This window comes from Acomys minous, assembly GCF_964271855.1.
Source record: "Acomys minous genome assembly, chromosome: 12".
Classification (NCBI taxonomy): domain Eukaryota; kingdom Metazoa; phylum Chordata; class Mammalia; order Rodentia; family Muridae; genus Acomys; species Acomys minous.
The window spans coordinates 70,434,323-70,451,963 of record NC_140493.1 but is presented as its reverse complement, the minus strand read 5'-3'; the positions used below and the strand labels follow the sequence as shown (position 1 = coordinate 70,451,963).

The following is a 17,641-nucleotide window of genomic DNA, read 5'->3' as shown; positions in this document are numbered from 1 at the left end:
CGAAGAGTCCAGTTGAGGTGTGTAGGACCTCATACACTTCGGAGCAAAGTTTTACTTTGGCAGTGTTAGCGGGAGGCTGACGTTCTGGAGGTGGGAAGAGGGACGGAGAGTGCCATGAGCTCTTCTTCCTTGGATTTCCGGGTGAACAGCATGCACCTGACGCCCGCGTGGCACAGGCGAGCAGAGGGCGGGACTGGACCAAACCTAACACTGTGGGGCATCTACGCCCAGCGTCAGGCACTCGCGCGCTCTCGGGGGGGTGGGGTGGGGGCGCGCGCACACGCGCTCACGCGCACGCAGCCGTGCCTCGCGCAGGGTCGGGCCTGTCAGGCAAGTAGTCTCGCGAGATCTGAGCCTGAGATGTCTGTCGGGAGGAGGGGAGTGGTGTCGGAGAAAGGGGGGGGGGAGCCTGGGCAGCGGCCGGGCTCTGTGGCTTCAGGGCTTGGAAGGAGAGAGAGAGGGAGGGTGGCGAGGAGAGTGAGTCGGTGCCGCCGCCCGCTTGAGAGAGGAGGAGGAGGGGGGGGGTCCCGCTCGCCTTGTGCCCTCCGCGGGCTTGAGAGCGCGGAGAGCAGTCGCGGACCTCCCAGGCCTCTCGGCCCCTTGGGACCCCGCCCCGCCGGCCCAGCGGCCTCTCTTCCCTTTGTGAGCGCCCCCTTCCCAGGGGTGGTGGTGGTGGTGGTGGTGGCCGAGGGGTGCGCGTGGGCCCGCCCGCCAAGGGGCCGCGGCGGGGGACCGACAGGGCCTCGGCTGGGAAGAGGACCGGAGGCGGCCGAGGCCCGGGCCGGTTCCCCCGAGGCGGCGGCGGCGGCGGCGGCGACTCCCGGCACTTCCCCCGCGCCATCTTAACTGAGCCGGAGCGTTAAGGGCGCCTCCTCGACCCCGGTCGTCCCCTCGTCCCTCCCCCCCTCCCCCCGGCCCCTTGTCGCAGAGCTTGGGCTGGGCGGGAGGGGGGGGCGGCGGTCTGTCGCCGGGCCCCCTCCTCCTCCTCCTCCTCCTCCTCCTCCTCCTCCTCCTCCTCGTCCTCCTCCTCACTCCTCGCTCCCTAGCGCCTCGGCCACCGGAGCGCTCCAGGGGTCTGCGCCTGTCCGCTCCGCCCCAGACCTACCGGCGAAGGGGTAAGGGCACCTCCGCTTTGGAAAGGGAAGACATGGAGGGGGCGGGGAAATTCTGCCCACTCAGGCCTCTCTGGGTGGAAGAGAACTGGGGGGGTGGGGGGTAAGAGTGGGGGAGGGAGACAAGGAGGGTCTGTGACTCTGTGGGTGGGGTGAAGAAACTGGTGAGCTGGGCGCCCCTCCTGTTTTGAGGGGCCAGGGCAATTGCATTCCTTTTTCCAAAGGGTCACCGGAAGAGGTTGTTTCTAAGAAGGTGTGGCTCTAAGTAGGGAGATTTGAGTTGACGTGCACCCCGATTTAAAGGCGCGAGGTCCCTTTCTGGTCTCTGCTCATCCTGTTCCTCCTCCTTTGTAGTGTCTTGTGTTCTTGAGAATGGAGAACGCTCAGGGTAGCCAACTGGATGATTTCTTCCTCTCCTCCCCCCCCCCCCAGGAAATCTATACCTTTCTAATGTAAGGGGTGATGGAAGCATTATTTCATACCACCCCCACCACCACCCCCCCCCCCCCCCGTCCTCTGCAATGCTGCAGAAGTCTAAGTCAGTATTTTCATACATAGACCCATGTATACACTAAAGCTCAGTGTGGGGACGGGCAAGAGAGGCAAGTAATGGCGCTTCTCTTGGAGAGGTTAGTTTTTTTCCTTCTGTTTTAAATCGATTACAATACCGTTCCGATTCTTCCCCTGAGATCTGTCCATGCGAACTTTCTCCGCTGTTATTACTGTTGGGATATGGCCTCATGGCCGAACAGTTTCAATGTTTCTCTCACTGTTTTGAGAGAAGGAGGGGGGAGAGAGAGAGAGAGAGAGAGAGAGAGAGAGAGAGAGAGAGAGAGAGAGAGAGAGAGAGAGAGAGAGAGAGAGATATGCCTGGATTGACTTTTGAGGGGGCTGGTACTTTTCGTTAGTATTTAATAAAATAATTATCTCTCTCCCATTCTCCCCCCCCCCCAACTTCTCCTTTGGCTTTTGTAGTTCTTGGAGAGAGTTATTAGAAATTATTACATTCAAACTGTCTGATAACCAGACATTTGCCCCTGGGCTGTGACTTTTTAAGGTTAATACTATTTGCATGACATTGATACAGAAATTTTCTGAAAAGTATGTTACAAACTTTCATGTAGCAGATGCTCCTTTTTAAGGAACTGCAAGGTAATGCACCCAATTACACTATGATCTGTATCCTGTACTCAGTTTTTCCCACTTTTGCTTCATGTCATACTTATTTTTAAAGAAACCATCTTGTTTGGTTTAGTACTTGTTGATTTTTGTTCTTAGTATAGTACAAGTAAAAATAACAGTTTTAGTTTCTGGCAAGTGCCTTTTGAAACAAAAAGCGAACCTTAAAGTCCTGAAGAAGTTTTGTCTAAGCTTTACTTAATGGGTTATTTTAAAAAATAACAAATATTTAAAGATAGTAGTACTGCCAGGCATTGATTTAAGTTCTTTCTCATGTAGCCCAGGCTGGTATAACTGTAGCAGAGAATGACTTTAAACTCCTTATACCTCAGTCTCCAACCTCCCAAGTGCTAGAATTACAGGTGTTTGCCCTCATACCCAGTTTGAACCTTTTTTTTTTTAAACAGCATTTCTACAGTGGCGAGTGAATTCCCTGGCTGTCCTGCGACTTGCTATGTAGGCCAGAATGGTGTCTAATTCACAGTAGATCTGCCTGTCTCTGCCTGCCATGTGCTGGGATTAAAGTTGTGGGCCACCACGCCTGCCCTAAAGTTTGTCAGTTACTTCATGATTTTTTTTGGAAAGCTCCATTATGTTTTTGCCTTATTTATTCTCTTCTAATGCTCATTTCAGTTCATTTAATGGAAATAGCAATTCATTTGAATCGCTCTTTTTTGGGTGGTGGTGATGGAGGAACAAGGTCTCATGTAGTCCAGGTTATTTTGTGTAGCAGAGGCTAGCCCTGAACTGAACCTCCTGCCTCGCTTGTGACACTGTGCCTGGAATTTGTTGTTGTTGTTTTGTTTGTTTGTTTTTGAGACAAGGTTTCCTCTATGTGGCCTTGGCTGTCCTGGAATCAGTCCGTAGATTAGGTTGGTCTTGAACTCCCAGAGATCCCCCTGCCTCTGCCTCCCAGAGTGCTGGGATTAAAGGAGTGCTCCACCATAGCCCGGCTGAATTTGTTGTTTTTGTTAAGGCAGGTTCTTATTATGTAGTCCTGGCTGGCCTTGAACTTGTGACAGCCTCAGCCTTCTGAGTGCTGAGCTACTGAGCCCAGCCTTATTTGAACCTTTACTTCATGGCATAAAGTGCATATAGTTTCTCCTCATACAGGAAAAAAATGCAACAATACCCTATTCTCTGTTTTATGGTTTGTTGTTGATAATGGGTTCATATCATACTAATAAGTATGAATCCAAACATACTGCTCAGTAAAGATTGACTGTTTTTATCTTGGTTTATCAATAATGGACACAAAACCTAAGGCTATACACAGGATATAGGTTAATCATTTTACTTTTCATATTAGAACTAAGGCATCTTTTTTTATAGCTGGTAGGAGCTTTTCCCTAAAAGTATGTTGGTGATCAGTTAAATAAATTCATTATTAAGGAAAAACTGCCTGAGGGTTATTTCCTGGCCCCTGATGGCACTGTCAGAGTGTAATACTGAGAGCTGTTAGTCTGAGTTGATTCCAGATTAGTGTGGTGCTTATGTTTCTAAATAGTTCATCCACAAAATGGAGCGTACATCACTTCCTGTTCTTTCACAACTGGCTCTTTCTCTGGATTCCCTTTTAATGACTTAATTTTTGGCATTCTGATATCTGATTTGTTAATTTGGTTATTATTCTCATGTTTTATAAGTGGAAGAATTTCTAAGAATCAACTGGTTTAGAGGCTTTTAATAGTCGAAGAATTTTTATTATTTATTTTTTATTTTTAAGCATCTCATTGTGAATGCTCGCTGGTCTGACACTCAATATGTAGATTAGGGTGTCCTGAACTTGTTGCAATTTAGCCTCTGTCTCTTGAGATCTTGGATTACAGGTATGCTCCACCAGGACTAGTTTAGGAGCATCTTTAAAAAATGTGTGTGTAGAGGCAGGCGGATCTCTGTAAATTCAAGGCCAGCTTGGTCTACAGAGTGAGTTCCAGGACAGCCAGGACTAAAACAGAGAAACCCTGTCTCAAAAAATCGGGAGTGGGGCGGGGTGGAGGGAAGAAAGAAAAAAGAAAAGTATATGTGCATATGTGTAAGAGGTTAGAGGAGGATGTTATCTTCTCCTTTGTCATCACTGTCTGCCTTACTCCTTTAAAACCAGAGTGTCTTGGCCAAATCTGAAGGTAGGCTGATGTCCAGCAAGCCCCGTTGATTTCTCCTTTCTCTGCCTCCTACGGTTCTGGGAGGTGCACATGGCTACAGCTAGGTTTTACATGGGTCTGGGAATTTGAACTCATGCCCTCATGCTTGCTCAGCAACTGCTCTACCCACTGAGCCAGCTCCCTAATAGTATCAGAACATTGCTTCCATTCTAAAGATGTCTCAAATTTACTCTTATGAAAGTTAACTATTTTGCTGTGCTGAAACCCAGATCTTTGAGAATACTACGTAAGTAATCTTACCACTGAGTTACATCTGCGCTGTCTGAAAGGTTTAAAGGCAATAGAGTAGTATACGGAACCAAATATATGTGTAAACTATAGAAGATGATTGCTGTATTTTCTGTAACAGATTTTTGGAGAATTTTGGATATGGCAATTATTTGCATGTTGATGCAAAGTAAGTATATCTTAGGGCTAGAGATGTAAGTCTGTGATAAGCTTAAGGCCTAGGTTCAGCCTCCAATACTGTATAAACTGGGTATGGTAGAATATGCTCATAATTCTGTCAGTGGCCTGTAAGACCAGCTCGAAGGTAGAGGCAGGAAGATCAAAAGTTAAAGATCATTCTTGACTATAGATTGAGTTTGAGGCCAGACTGGGCTGTCCAAGAACCTGTCTTAAATATCTGTATATGTAAGGCATATAATGATACTTAGTAACATGTTATAAATGCCTTACCAATAACAAACATGCTAATTCAAATACTTGAAAAACTTAGTATTCACTCTAGAGTACTCATTCGCCCCCCCATCCTTCCGTCCCTCCCTCTCCCACTCTGTTTTTCAAATGTGTATGAAGACTGTTTTGCATGTACGTATGTATGTGTGTGCCTGGTGCTCAAAGAGTCCAGAAGAAGGGTATCAGATCTTCTTGGGATAGGAATTATAGATGGTTATGAGCTAGCTGCCTTGTGGGTGCAGAGAGCCGAACCCTGGTCTTCAAGAACAACAACAAATGTTAACTGCTGAGCTGTTATCTCTCTAGCATTTGTTGTTGTTGCTGGTTTTGTTTTTTGCTTTTTGAGACAGGGTTTCTCCGTGTAACCCTGACTGTCCTGGACTTGCTTCGTAGACCAGGCTGGCCTCGAACTCACAGCAGTACACCTGCCTCTGCCTTCCCACTTCTGGGATTAAAGGTGTGTGCCACCACACCCAACCTTTCTAGCATTATTTGAATTAATTAACTAATTAAAAAATTGGGACTGGACATTGCTACATTGCCTAGTAGCCTCACATTTACTAAGTGGCTCTTGAACTCAAAGTGTTCTTCCTGTTCTTTCTTTTGTTTTGGGATTATAGGCATTTACAACCACACAGCTAAGATTGGATGCTTTAAGAGTATAATTTAATAATTGCTTGTTGTACTCTGGTTTAGTGGTGCACATCTTTATTCCAGGGAGGCGGAGGAATGTGGATCTTTTATTTAATTTGGTTTTTTGAGACAGAGTTTCTCTGTGTAGCCTTGGCTGTCCTAGACTTGCTTTATAGACCAGGCTGTCCTCAAGCTCACAGTGCTGGGATTAAAGGTGTGCGCCAACACGCCCGGAGTGGTATGTGGATCTTTGGTCTACATAGTGAGATCCCAGCCAGCCAGGGCTTATACAGTGAGACTCTCTTCAAAAAGAGAAAGAAAGAAAGGAAGAAAGAAAGAAAGAAAGAAAGAAAGAAATTGCTGGTTTTAGCAATGTGTAGGGCACACAATTATAATCCCCCACACTCAGGAACCAAGGCAGAATGATCAATATAGTGAGTTCCAGGACAGCCAGTACTACAGACTTAAAAGAAACAAAATTTCAATTTTTAAGGAGATATGAATACTTAGTAAAACCATAAGTTTTGTGGGGCAGCTGTTGACATTTGAACTAGAATTTAGATTATTTCCTTCTTCAGGTTATCTAGAAATGATCTTCTATGTTTGGCTGATTTATGTATTAAAATTACTTTATTTCTCATTCATATCTCTTTGGTTATCAGCAATCTGTTGTAACAACAGATTTCACTTTTTCTGACTTAATCTTTTAGAAATTAGGAGCTTTTTGGTGAAGGGCTGCTGTCCAGTTCAGACTCATAAATGAACGAATCACTAATTAAAAAAAAAAAAGGTCAAGTTTGTATAATCAAATTCTACATAAAATTGGGACTGTCCCATTCAATAGAGTGCCAACATATGTTTATTTACTTTTTAGGCTTCTGAACTTGTTCATGGCTGGAGTTTTAAAAAACACATTCAAGATTTCCTGTTATAAAATGTAAGTGAGATGATAAAAACCTATATTGTTTCATTTTACTCCATTGGTGGGTTAAAGTATTGAATTTTTAGTGATAAAATTTGATGTTTAGTTTCGTTAATAGTGTCTCACTCCTAAAAAAAGCCACGACTTCCTGGTCACTAGAAACACTAATGTTGAGATGTTTCTGTCATCATTTGGTAACAGTTGTTTCTGTATTGAGCTCTTCTGTTTGTGCTGGAAGCAGATTTCTGTTCTGTATTACAGTTTAAATAGTGAAAAAATTAAGTGGTTCATAAAAGGTAGAAGAGTTTCTTAAAATGTAAACCTTGCCTATAAGTAAGTAAGAAAGAGTATATCACTAAATACCTCGCTTGGTAGATACACTGATCTGTTAAAAATGCCAGTTTATTACTCAGGAGCCTGAGATAGCAGGATCTGTTGAGTCTACTAGTCCAGGCCAGTCTGGGCAACATAAGGAAACTCCATTTCAAAACGAGCATCAGCTATGTGATAGGTGTTTATTTATCAAGGGTTTATGTAGCCAGGCTGGTCATGAACTTAGCTGTGTAGCTGAGGATGACTTTGAATTTCTGGTCTTCCTGCTCCACCTCTCAGTGCAGAGGTAAGAGGCATGTTCCATTACATCCTTTTTTTTGGTGGGGATTGAACCCAGGATTTTGTGCATGATAAGTAAACATTCTACTAACTGAAGTACATGAACATTTCTTCTGCTTTTACTGTTTTTTGCTATGCCATCCAGATTGGACTTCCCAGATGCTGGCATTGTAGGTGTTTCATATTTATGAAAGTTATTATTTAAATATAATTGCATTTAGCAGTTCCCTGACTTACTTTAAGCAAAGAAGGGCCAGTTTTTTCTTTTGATAAGTAATAAATAATGTGCAATGGTGTTTTGTCTGCATGTATGTTTAGGTGCAGGTGTCAGATTTTGAATTTACAGACAGTTGTGAGCCGCCAAGTGAGTGCTGGGAATTGAACCAGGGTCCTGGAAGAGCAGCCAGTGTTCATAACTGCTGACCCTTCTCTTGCCCCTGATAGATGCATGAGTGCCTTGGCTGCACTTATGTATTTCTTTTGTTGTTATTGTTTTGTTTTTTGTTTTTCCAAGACCGGGGCACTTATGTATTTCTGTGTACCGGGTGTGAACCTCTTTCCCAGGAGCTAGAAGAGGCCATTAAATTCCCTGGATCTGGAGTTATTGGTTGTGTACTACCATGTGATGTGGGTGCTGGGAACTGAACCAAGATTATTTTGTAAGAATAGTAGTGTTTTTGACTGCTGAGGCATCTCTAGTCCCTGTTAAATATTTTGATCAAATACTTTTAAGCAGGTGAATTATATTTAGAAAGACATGCAAGGTTGTTTCTGAGAAATAATTGTCAGGTAATGGGATGGGAACAGAATCAACCATTGTAAAACTGGCATATTTTGCCGGATGGTGGTGGTGTGTGCCTTTAATCCCAGCAGGTGGAGACAGAGGCAGGTGGGTCTCTTCCTTCAGGACCAGCCTGGTGTACATAGTTCCAGGCAGCCAGGGCAACACAGAGAAACCCTGTCTCAAAAACAAACAAAACAAACAAAAAACCACAACCAATCAACAACCCTCCCCCTCAAAAAAAACCCTGGCACGTTTAAGTTTGAGCTTTAAAAAATTATTACATTTATTTATTTATTTGGGTGAGTGTGGCACCGTATGTATGGAGGTAAGAGGACAATTTGCAGGAGTTGGTTCCCTCCTCCTGCCGTATGGGTCCTGAAGATCAGTCAAGCTTGGCAAGGGCCCTTTACCCACCGTGCCATCTCCCTGGACCAATTACTGTATTTATAAGTTGTATAACTTCCTTAGCTTAAAGTAATTTTTTAAAATCACATTTGTGGGGTTCATAGAAGGACATCTTGAGAGTTTGTTCTTGTCCTCCCTTCATGTATGTCCTGAGGATTAGCTTACTCCATCAAGGCTAGCAAGAAGCATCTTTACCTGCTGAGCTGTTTCACTTGCCCACTTCCTTGACTCCCCCCACCCCCCAGACAGGGTTTCTCTGTGTAGCCTTGGCTGTCCTGGACTCGCTTTGTAGACCAGGCTGGCCTCGAACTCACAGCGATCCACCTGCCTCTGCCTCCCAAGTGCTGGGATTAAAGGCGTGCGCCACCACTGCCTGGCTCTTCCTTAACTTTTTAAGTCTTAACTTTTTCCATGAAGATAGTATTTACTAAATGGCTAGATTTAAATGGATGATCTTTATTTACTTGATATACCTATGATACATAGTAAACACGCAGCAAGTTGTTGACTTACATATTAGTTGGTTTTAATACATGCATTTATGAATGAACACAGGGAGTCTGATATCTAAGAGTGAGTAACAGGACCTAGGAATGTAGCTTATTTATAAAATGTTTATCTACTTAAAGTGTAAGGCCTTTTTTTGAGTTATTGGAGGGAAAAAAATTAGTGAATAGCATTCTATGGATTAAAATTTTTTAGGCAGGCGTGGTGGCGCACGCCTTTAATCCCAGCACTCGGGAGGCAGAGGCAGGCGGATCGCTGTGAGTTCGAGGCCAGCCTGGTCTACAAAGTGAGTCCAGGACAGCCAAGGCTACACAGAGAAACCCTGTCTCGAAAAACCAAAAAAAAATTTTTTTTATTAGTTTTTATTTTTTGCAGTAATGGGAATTGAACTTAGGATTTGTAGTATGGTAGGCAAGTACTGTATCACCGAGCAGTTACCCCAGCACGGGACCGTGTTTTATTTCTTAGTGGGGTATAGAAGTGCATTCATTTAATCCCAGTACTTGGCAGGAGTTCTCCCTGAACTTGAGGCCAGCATGGTCTACATAGAGAGTTCCAGACCAGCCACTTCACCAGACTTCATGACAAGAAAACTGAAATCTCTAAAATTTAAAATATTTATTTACTTTGTGTGCATGTGTGTGTATATTTGAGTGCATGTATGTGTACTCCAGGAGCCTTCCGAGATTAGAAGAGAGGGTCAGATCCCCAAGCACTGGGGTTAGAGGTAGTTGTAAGCCCCAGCGAAGGTGTTGGGAACCTAATTTGCTTCCTCTACAACAGTGGCTGAGCCACTTCTCCAGCCTCTCCTAGCCTCTTTTAAAACTTTAGTTTGAACTGAGTCTCCTCGTCTGGTCTTGAACTTTGAGTTCTCTTGCTTCAGTCCTGGCTTCAGAATAGACTTGCATTCTATACTTTTGATTTGATTCTGAATTTTGAGACAGGGTTTCTCTGTATAATAGCTTTGGCTGACCTAGACTTGCTTTGTAGATCAGGATAGCCTTGAACTCACAGAGATCCACCTCCCGAGTGCTGGAATTAAAGGTGTGTGCCACCATGCCTGGCCCTTGTTTATATATTTTACATTTATTTATTTTGTGTTTATGTGTATGCACATGTAGAGGTCAGAAGACAATTTGTGGGAGTTGCTGCTTCTCCCCTTCTACCTTATGGCTTCTGGGGATTGAACTTGCCTTGTCAGGCTTGGTGGAATGTGCCCTTACCTGCTGAGCCATCAATGGTTTATACTCTTTGGTGTCTTATACACACACACATATATCAATGGTGCTGCTCTGGATTGGACCCAGAAGGTTTCTTTTATAACATGCTAGGTATTAATAGGAAGGAGGTATGATAGAGTTTGATTATTCTTGCTGTTTAGTGTCTCAGGGTTACAGAGGTTCTACCATATATGTTTTTGTAATCTTTTATTTTTTTATTTGGCTATCTATCTGTCTGTTTTGTTTTTTGAGATGGAGTTTCTCTGTGTGTAGCCTTGGCTGCTCTGGATTTGCTTTGTAGACCAGACCTGCCTCTCGGAATGCTAAGATTACAGGTGTGGGGCTCTTGAACTTTCTCTAGTTGGCCAAATTCATTGGCTAAGTGAGGTGTGACTTAAAGAGATTTTATAAAAGGTGAGGTATAAATCTTGAATATGCCTTGAAAAAAAAAGAACTAAACTATTTCAATCATGACAAATATTTGTTCTATGTTTAGTTATAGCTTTTTTGTTTTGTGTTTTGAGATAGGGTCTCATATAGCCTTGGCTGGCCTTGTACTGATTTATAGCTGAGGATGATTTGAACTTACCATCCTGCCTCTCAGCTTGTTGAAAGCTGGCATAGCAAGGTCATTTTGGGCAGGTGATTTGATTTTTGCTACTATGTAGAGCAGGTTGGCCTCAAATTCTTAGAGATCAGCTGACCTTTGCTTTCTACCTCCTGAGTGCAGAGATAAAAGGAGAATCCCACCTCGCCCAGAAGTGTACTGGTGATCCTGTAGGTTTGTGATACTTGAATCATTTCAGCTTTTACATTTATGTGAATATACTAACGTTTCTGAAGCTTTCTGCATTAGAAACTTTGGAATTGGTTTTGATTCTGTTCGATTTTTTTTCTTTCTCATCTATATGCACTAGATCATGAACTCATGGTATTTCTTCTTAATATGTTTCATATAGTTAGTGATTGTAATATTCTTAAGATACTGCTTTTTCTTCTGTGAAAGTTTATTTTAGGAATGGAAGATTTGAGGATGGTGGTGCAGATGGCATACCTGCTGAGCTATGCCTGCTGAGTCAGCTGAGATGTTGACTGAACATAGACGTTACAGGATTGGGATAAAGGGTGTTGGGGTTGGATGCAGTTTATTCCTATGTCAACTTGTAGTTGCTGGTAGTCACTTTCGATTCTTTTTCTGTTACTTTACATGTTTTTATGTGCATGTGCTATCACATGGTAAAGAAATTTGTTGCCATGGATGATAGCCTTGTTCTGTTTTGTTTTTGTTTGTTTTCTTTTTTCTCCTTTCTTTTTTTAAGTTTCTCTGTTTAACAGACTTGGCTGTTCTGGAACTCGCTTTGTAGACCAGGCTGGCCTCAAGCTCAGAAATCAGCTTGCCTCTGCTTCCCAAGTGCTGGGATTAAAGGCATGCGCAGCCTTGTTCTACCATGAATGATATTCTTAATACTGTGTGAACTTGAGAAAGTCATTTAATCTCTTTGGGCCTCAGTTTCACCATCTGTATTACTTAGAACTGATAATACTTTTAAATGTTAGTCTAAGAGGATTAGATTCATAATATAGACCTGAGAATAGTACCTGGCATATTGTGTTAGTATTGTCTTGTTGTGTATTACTCAGAAGCTTTGGTTGGGCCTTGAGCTATGGCTCTTACCGAAGACCAGAGTTCAATTCCTTACTCCCACATGCTGTTCACAATAACTCCAGTACCGGGTATGAGGCACACACATGGTATGTAGACGTACAGGCAGGCAAAATATCCATGCACATAAAATAATACAATAAAAACTCTTAAGCTGCTTGTTTTCTCTTAGTTTTGATCTTTATGTATTGCTCTGATTTATCTCCTCCAGTCCTCTCTTGCTGTGCTGAGCATTGAACACAGCCCCTCAAGCATGTCGATAGGTGCTTCACCACTGAGCTATCACTCTTCCTTCTCAAACGTACAGAATTACAGTTTGTAACTATTTGTGCCCCTTTTCAGTTGTGATATATATAGTATATAATAGTCAAATGCATACATTTACAAGTTAATCTACCCCTCACAGTTACACATTTTTTTTCTTTATTTTCAATTAAAATTTTTATTTTTTATTTTTTTGGTTTTTCGAGACAGGGTTTCTCTTGTAGTCCTGGCTGTCTTGGACTTGCTTTGTACACTAGGCTGACCTTGAGCTCACACAGATCTGTCTGCCTTTGCCTCCCTGAGTGCTGGGATTACAGGAGTACACCCCCATACCAGGCTATAAAATAAATTTTAAATTAAACTAATTAGAATTTACTATTTGGGCTTGGGAGATGGCTTGATGGTTAAAAGTGCTTGTTACTCTTTGAGGGGACCAGAATTTGATTTTCAACCTACATCAGGAAGCCCACAGCCACCTGTAACTACAAGGGGATCTGATGTGGTCTTTTGGCCTCTGTAGCCCCCTCTCCTCATACACATAAACATAAGACACATACACATATACACATATTTATAAATTAAACAAAGAACCGTTTAGGGGCTGAGGCTGTATAGCTCAGTTGGTAGAGTGCTTGTGTAGCATGCACTGTCATAGACAGACCTCCAACATTGAATACATAAGGTGTGGTGGACATGTCTGTAACCCTAGCACTCAAGGTAGAGGCAGGGGTTTCAGAAAGTTCAGGGTCATTCTTGCCTTTATAGGGAATTTGAGGTCAGTCTGGCTTAGAGACTGTCTAAGAAAGAATGGTAAGAGAAGGGGAGGGAGGGGAAGGAGAGGATCATCAGTTTAGTTTTGGGGAGATATATACTTAACATTCTTGAGGCCTTGTCTTCAGTTGTGTGTATGTACTCATAAATATGACTGGTTGATTGTGGTGTTGGGGTGGAATTCAGAGCTTTGCATATGTTAGACAAAGTTTACTACTGCTGAGCTACATTCCCAGTTTGCAAGGTAAATATTTACATCTAGTTCATTCCGATTGTTGTCCAAAGCATTTAGGGGGAAGGTTGGTTTTTTGAGACAGGGTTTCTCTGTGTAATAGTCCTGGCTGTCAGGAAACTAGTTCTGTAGGCCAGGCTGGCCTCAAACTCAGAGATCTGCCCGCTTCTGTCTCTCAAGTGCTGAGATTAAAGGCGTGAGTCACCATGTCCCTCTTCAAAGCATTTAAAAAAAAAAAGTCTGTTTATTATATATACAGTGCTTTGCCTGCACATGTACACCTGCAGGCCAGAAGCAAGCATTAGATCATATTATAGATGGTCTGAGCTACCATGTGGTTGCTGGGAACTGAACTCAGGACCTCTGGAAGAGCAGCTGTGCTCTTAACCTCTGAGCCATCTCTCCAGCCCTTCAAAGCATTTTCTAACAGCAGGTTCAACATCCAGGCAAAGGTGCTTCCATATCTTCTTTGTTCTCTTCCTTTGATAGTCACTGGTCTTTTATTCTTATTGTATTGTACCAATGTGTCTTTTTTTTTTTTTTAAAGATTTGTTTATTTTTATGTATACAGTGCTCTGCCTGCATGTACACCTGCATACCAGAAAAGGGCATTAGATTACATTATAGATGGTTGTGAGCCACCATGTGGTTGTTGGGAACTGAACTCAGGAGACGAGCAGGCAGAGCCCTTAACCTCTCAGCCACCTCTCCAGCCCGTGTCAGTTTGTCTTCATTTTTTTTCTCTAATTTTATCTTCATTTCAATGTTTATGGGTGTTTTGCCCTCATGCATGGGTTTCTCTGTGTAGTCCTGGCTGTCCTGGCTGTAGACCAGGCCCACTTCAAACATAGCGATCTTGCTGCCTCTGCCTCCTGAGTGTAGGAACTAAGGGTGGGTAGCACCACTGCCCATCTATCCCCTGGGCCTCATGAAGTTCACACTGTTCTTAGACTTGATATATAGCCTAGACTGACCCCAAACTCCTCCCAAATGTTGGGACTACAGCATTACCATCATGCTTGACTTGAATCTTTCTATTCTGGATCTATCTATCTTTCTTTTTTTCTTTCTTTCTTTCTTTTTGTTTTTTGAGACAGGGTTTCACTGTGTAGCCTTGGCGGTCCTGGACTCACTTTGTAGAGCAGGCTGGCCTTGAACTCCGAGTAATCCGCTTGCCTCTGCCTCCCGAGTGCTGGGATTAAAGACTGTTTGTTTTTAATCTCTTGTCATTTATAAATGATGCTGTTGTGTACATGCTTGTTAAATGTACTTAAGTATACCTATTTTCAGGCCTTTTGAGTTTATACCCTAGAAAATGTTTTTAAAGCCATCCTAGTGAATGTTAAGTTGTACTTGTTGTGGTTTGCTTGGATTTCTTTCTTTCTTCCTTCCTTCCTTTCTTTTTCTTTCTTTCTTTTTAGTTATTTGAAACAGGGTCTCTCTATGTAGTCCTGGCTGTCTTAGACTCGCTTTATCGACCAGGCTGGCATTGAACTCACAGCAAACCACCTGCTTCTGCCTCCTGAGTACTGGGATTTGTTCCACCACGCCCGGCTCTTGCTTGCATTTCTTTAATGATTAAAAATGGTGGCCATTTTTTCATGTGCTTTTAGTTATTTGTATAACACACATACACACACATTTTGAGATTGGGTCTCCTACATAATCCTGTCTTATCTTGAAATCAAAATCTTCCTGCCTTAGCCTCCAGAGTGCTGGGATCACAAATATTTTCTAACATACTTAGCTATAAAATAACATTTTGAGAGTCTCATATAGCTCAGGTAGTTCTCAAACTCACTTGAACATTGTGATTCTCCTACCATCTTCCCTACCATGCTGCCTTCATATTTTACAGATGGAGAGATGTCTCAGCAGTTAAGAGCACTTCTCTTCCAGGGGACACAGCACCCATACAATTTTTAACTGTTTGTAGCTCTAGTATCAGGAGATTTGATGCCCTCTTCTGGCCCCAGTGAGCACCCAGCATGGGTGTGTGGTGCACAGGTTTATGCAGGCAAAATACATATAATTAAGCAGTAAGGTAGATGTTGGATCGATATAGTAGGCAGTATACTTCATATAGGAAACTCTGAGGATTGGTTTGAGTGACTGGACTATTTTGAGTTAGGTGCTTTTGAGACATTGGAAGTCAAAGTGATTTATAGTAGCTTGTTTTCAGTTTATCATATAAATGGATCACTCATTTACCTCATGCTGTAGTACTTTTCTAGAGCCTTAGCATACTTAATTCTTGATGATTTTTTTGTTGTTAATTTATTAATTTTATTAGTTTATTCAATTTTGGGGATTGCTTTTTCTCCACCATGTGCTTCTTGGGGATAGGAATTAGGTTGTTAGGCTTGACAGCAGCAGCTTTACCAGTTGAGCCATTTTGGAAGCTATTGAAGTTATTATTTTAAAATTACATTAATTATTTGTGTGTGAGGCTGAATGTATGTGTGTGAATGCATGCATTTCATGGAAGGCAGCTTACCAGAGTGTGAGTTCCCTTTGTCCTGTAGCCAGGGATGGGAGCTCGGGTCTTTAGACTGTTCGCAGGCATCCTTATCCTCCAAGCTGCCCAGCCAAAATGGCCCTTGAGGTCGGATAATCAAAATAGTATAAACATTTGATTCTTAGAGCTAATGAATGTAAAAAATTGTTCACTGTAGGACAAAAGGCTAAAAAGTTCTCGTTTGGAGAACTACAAAATCAATAGGATATTTGTGAAAAGAGGGCAGACAACGGCTCCGAGTATGGGGAGGCGCTGCGGGGGCATTGGGGGCTAACAGCAGCAGTGGTTGGGTAGTGGTAGTGGTGTTGCATGTGCCATACTGAACATGTGAAGGTTGGAAGACAGCTTCATAGACTTGGTTCTCTTTGTCCATCTTTATTTGTCTTCAGAGGTTCCAGGTTTGTGTAGCAAGCATTTTTGCTCTCTGGCCCATGATAATATATGAAGAAAAGTGTGTGTGTGCTGCCACACATGGTTAGCCCATTCCTTTTTTGTTTTCCAGTTTTTTGTTTTTTTGTTTTTCATTTAGTGGGTAGTGATGTTTTGCCTGCATTCATGTCTGTGTGAGGATCACAGATCCTCTGGGACTGGATCTACAGACAATTGTGAGCTCCCAACCACTGAGCCATCTCTCCAGCTCTTAAAATATATTTTAAATTTAATTACCATGCATGCATATGATATGTTGATCAAATCTTTTCCCCATTTCTTCTCCAGTTTTTCCCCTAGACTCCCACTTTTCTCTCATAGCTTCATGTGCATGCTTGTTCTTTGTTACTTAATGTCCACTTAATCCATTTAGTTCTGTCTGTATATACATGGATGTAAGACCATTTCCTGAAGCATTGGTAGCCTCTTAGGGCTGTCATTGCTGGAGAAAACTGACTCTCTTTAGTAGCCATCAATTGCCAGTAGCTCCTCAGATGGGGACGGGAATTCACACACCCCTCCCAAGTCTGTGTTGGGATGTTGGCTGGTTTGAGTATCAGGCTCTTGTGCAGATTATCCAACTACTCTGAGCTCACTTGTGCAGTGGGACTGTAATGTCTAGCAAGTCCTGATTCACTACAGATGTTATACCTAGCTCTTAAAGTCTTTCTGCCCTCCACCTCCATGGTGATCCCTAAGCCTTTGGAGAAGGGAGTGTTATATTGATGTCTCACTTAGAATTGAGTATTCCATAGTTTCATCTCTGCATGTTGACCAGTTGTGAATCTCTGTTAATCACCATCTAGTGCAAAAAGAAGCTTCTCTGATGAGGTTTGAGAAAGCTCTGGTCAGCCAAAGGTTGGAGACAGGAGATTTGGGAAATCTAGGTGTATAGTCAGGAAGTATCAGGTAGTCTGACTGGCTGATGATGGGGTAGGCAAGGCTTTCTGTATGAGGTACATGGCTCTAGAGCCCTCAGATGGACAGAGTAGATGAAGTTACCTGTGTCCCATGACATCTTTTTCTTTTTAAAAAAGATTTATTTATTATGTATACAATGTTCTGGCTGCATGTGTACCTGCCCACCAGAAGAGGGCACCAGATCTCATCATAGATGGTCATGAGCCACCATGTGGTTGCTGGGAATTGAACTCAGAACCTTTGGAAACACAGGCAATGAATAACCTCTGAGCCATCTCTCCGGCCCCATGACATCTTTTAAAGTTGGGTTCCCTTTGCTATCAGAAGCTATACACTGCATTTAGTTACCACCTCTACCTTTTAAAAATATTTATTTTTTCTTTGTATTTATGTGCAAGTGTGTGAGTCTATGTATATGTATACCACTTGTGTTAAGGGAGGTCAGAAGAGGTATTGGGTCCTCTGAAAATGGAGTTAACAGTGGTTGTGAGTCACTCCACCCACTTGGGTGCTGGGAACTGAACTCGGGTCCTGTGGAAGAGTAGGAAGTACTTTGAACTGCTGATCTGTCTCTCCAGCCTCTAGATGAAGTCTGTTTTTATAGTGTTTAGTAATTTGGTGCTTAT

At 42.7% G+C, this 17,641-nt stretch overlaps 1 protein-coding gene across 2 annotated transcripts in view; it reads left to right on the top strand.

The window, feature by feature from the left end:
- The first annotated feature begins 345 nt into the window (after positions 1-345).
- TAOK1 (TAO kinase 1) overlaps positions 346-17,641 on the top strand; it is an 86,655-nt gene continuing 69,359 nt past the window's right edge. The window contains exons 1-2 of one of the 2 annotated variants that reach the window (XM_084749192.1): positions 346-1,115; positions 6,642-6,704. The gene's annotated coding sequence lies outside the window, so the exon portion shown is untranslated. The remainder of the gene's footprint in view (positions 1,116-6,641; positions 6,705-17,641) is intronic. The other variant, XM_084749193.1, reaches the window with a different exon arrangement.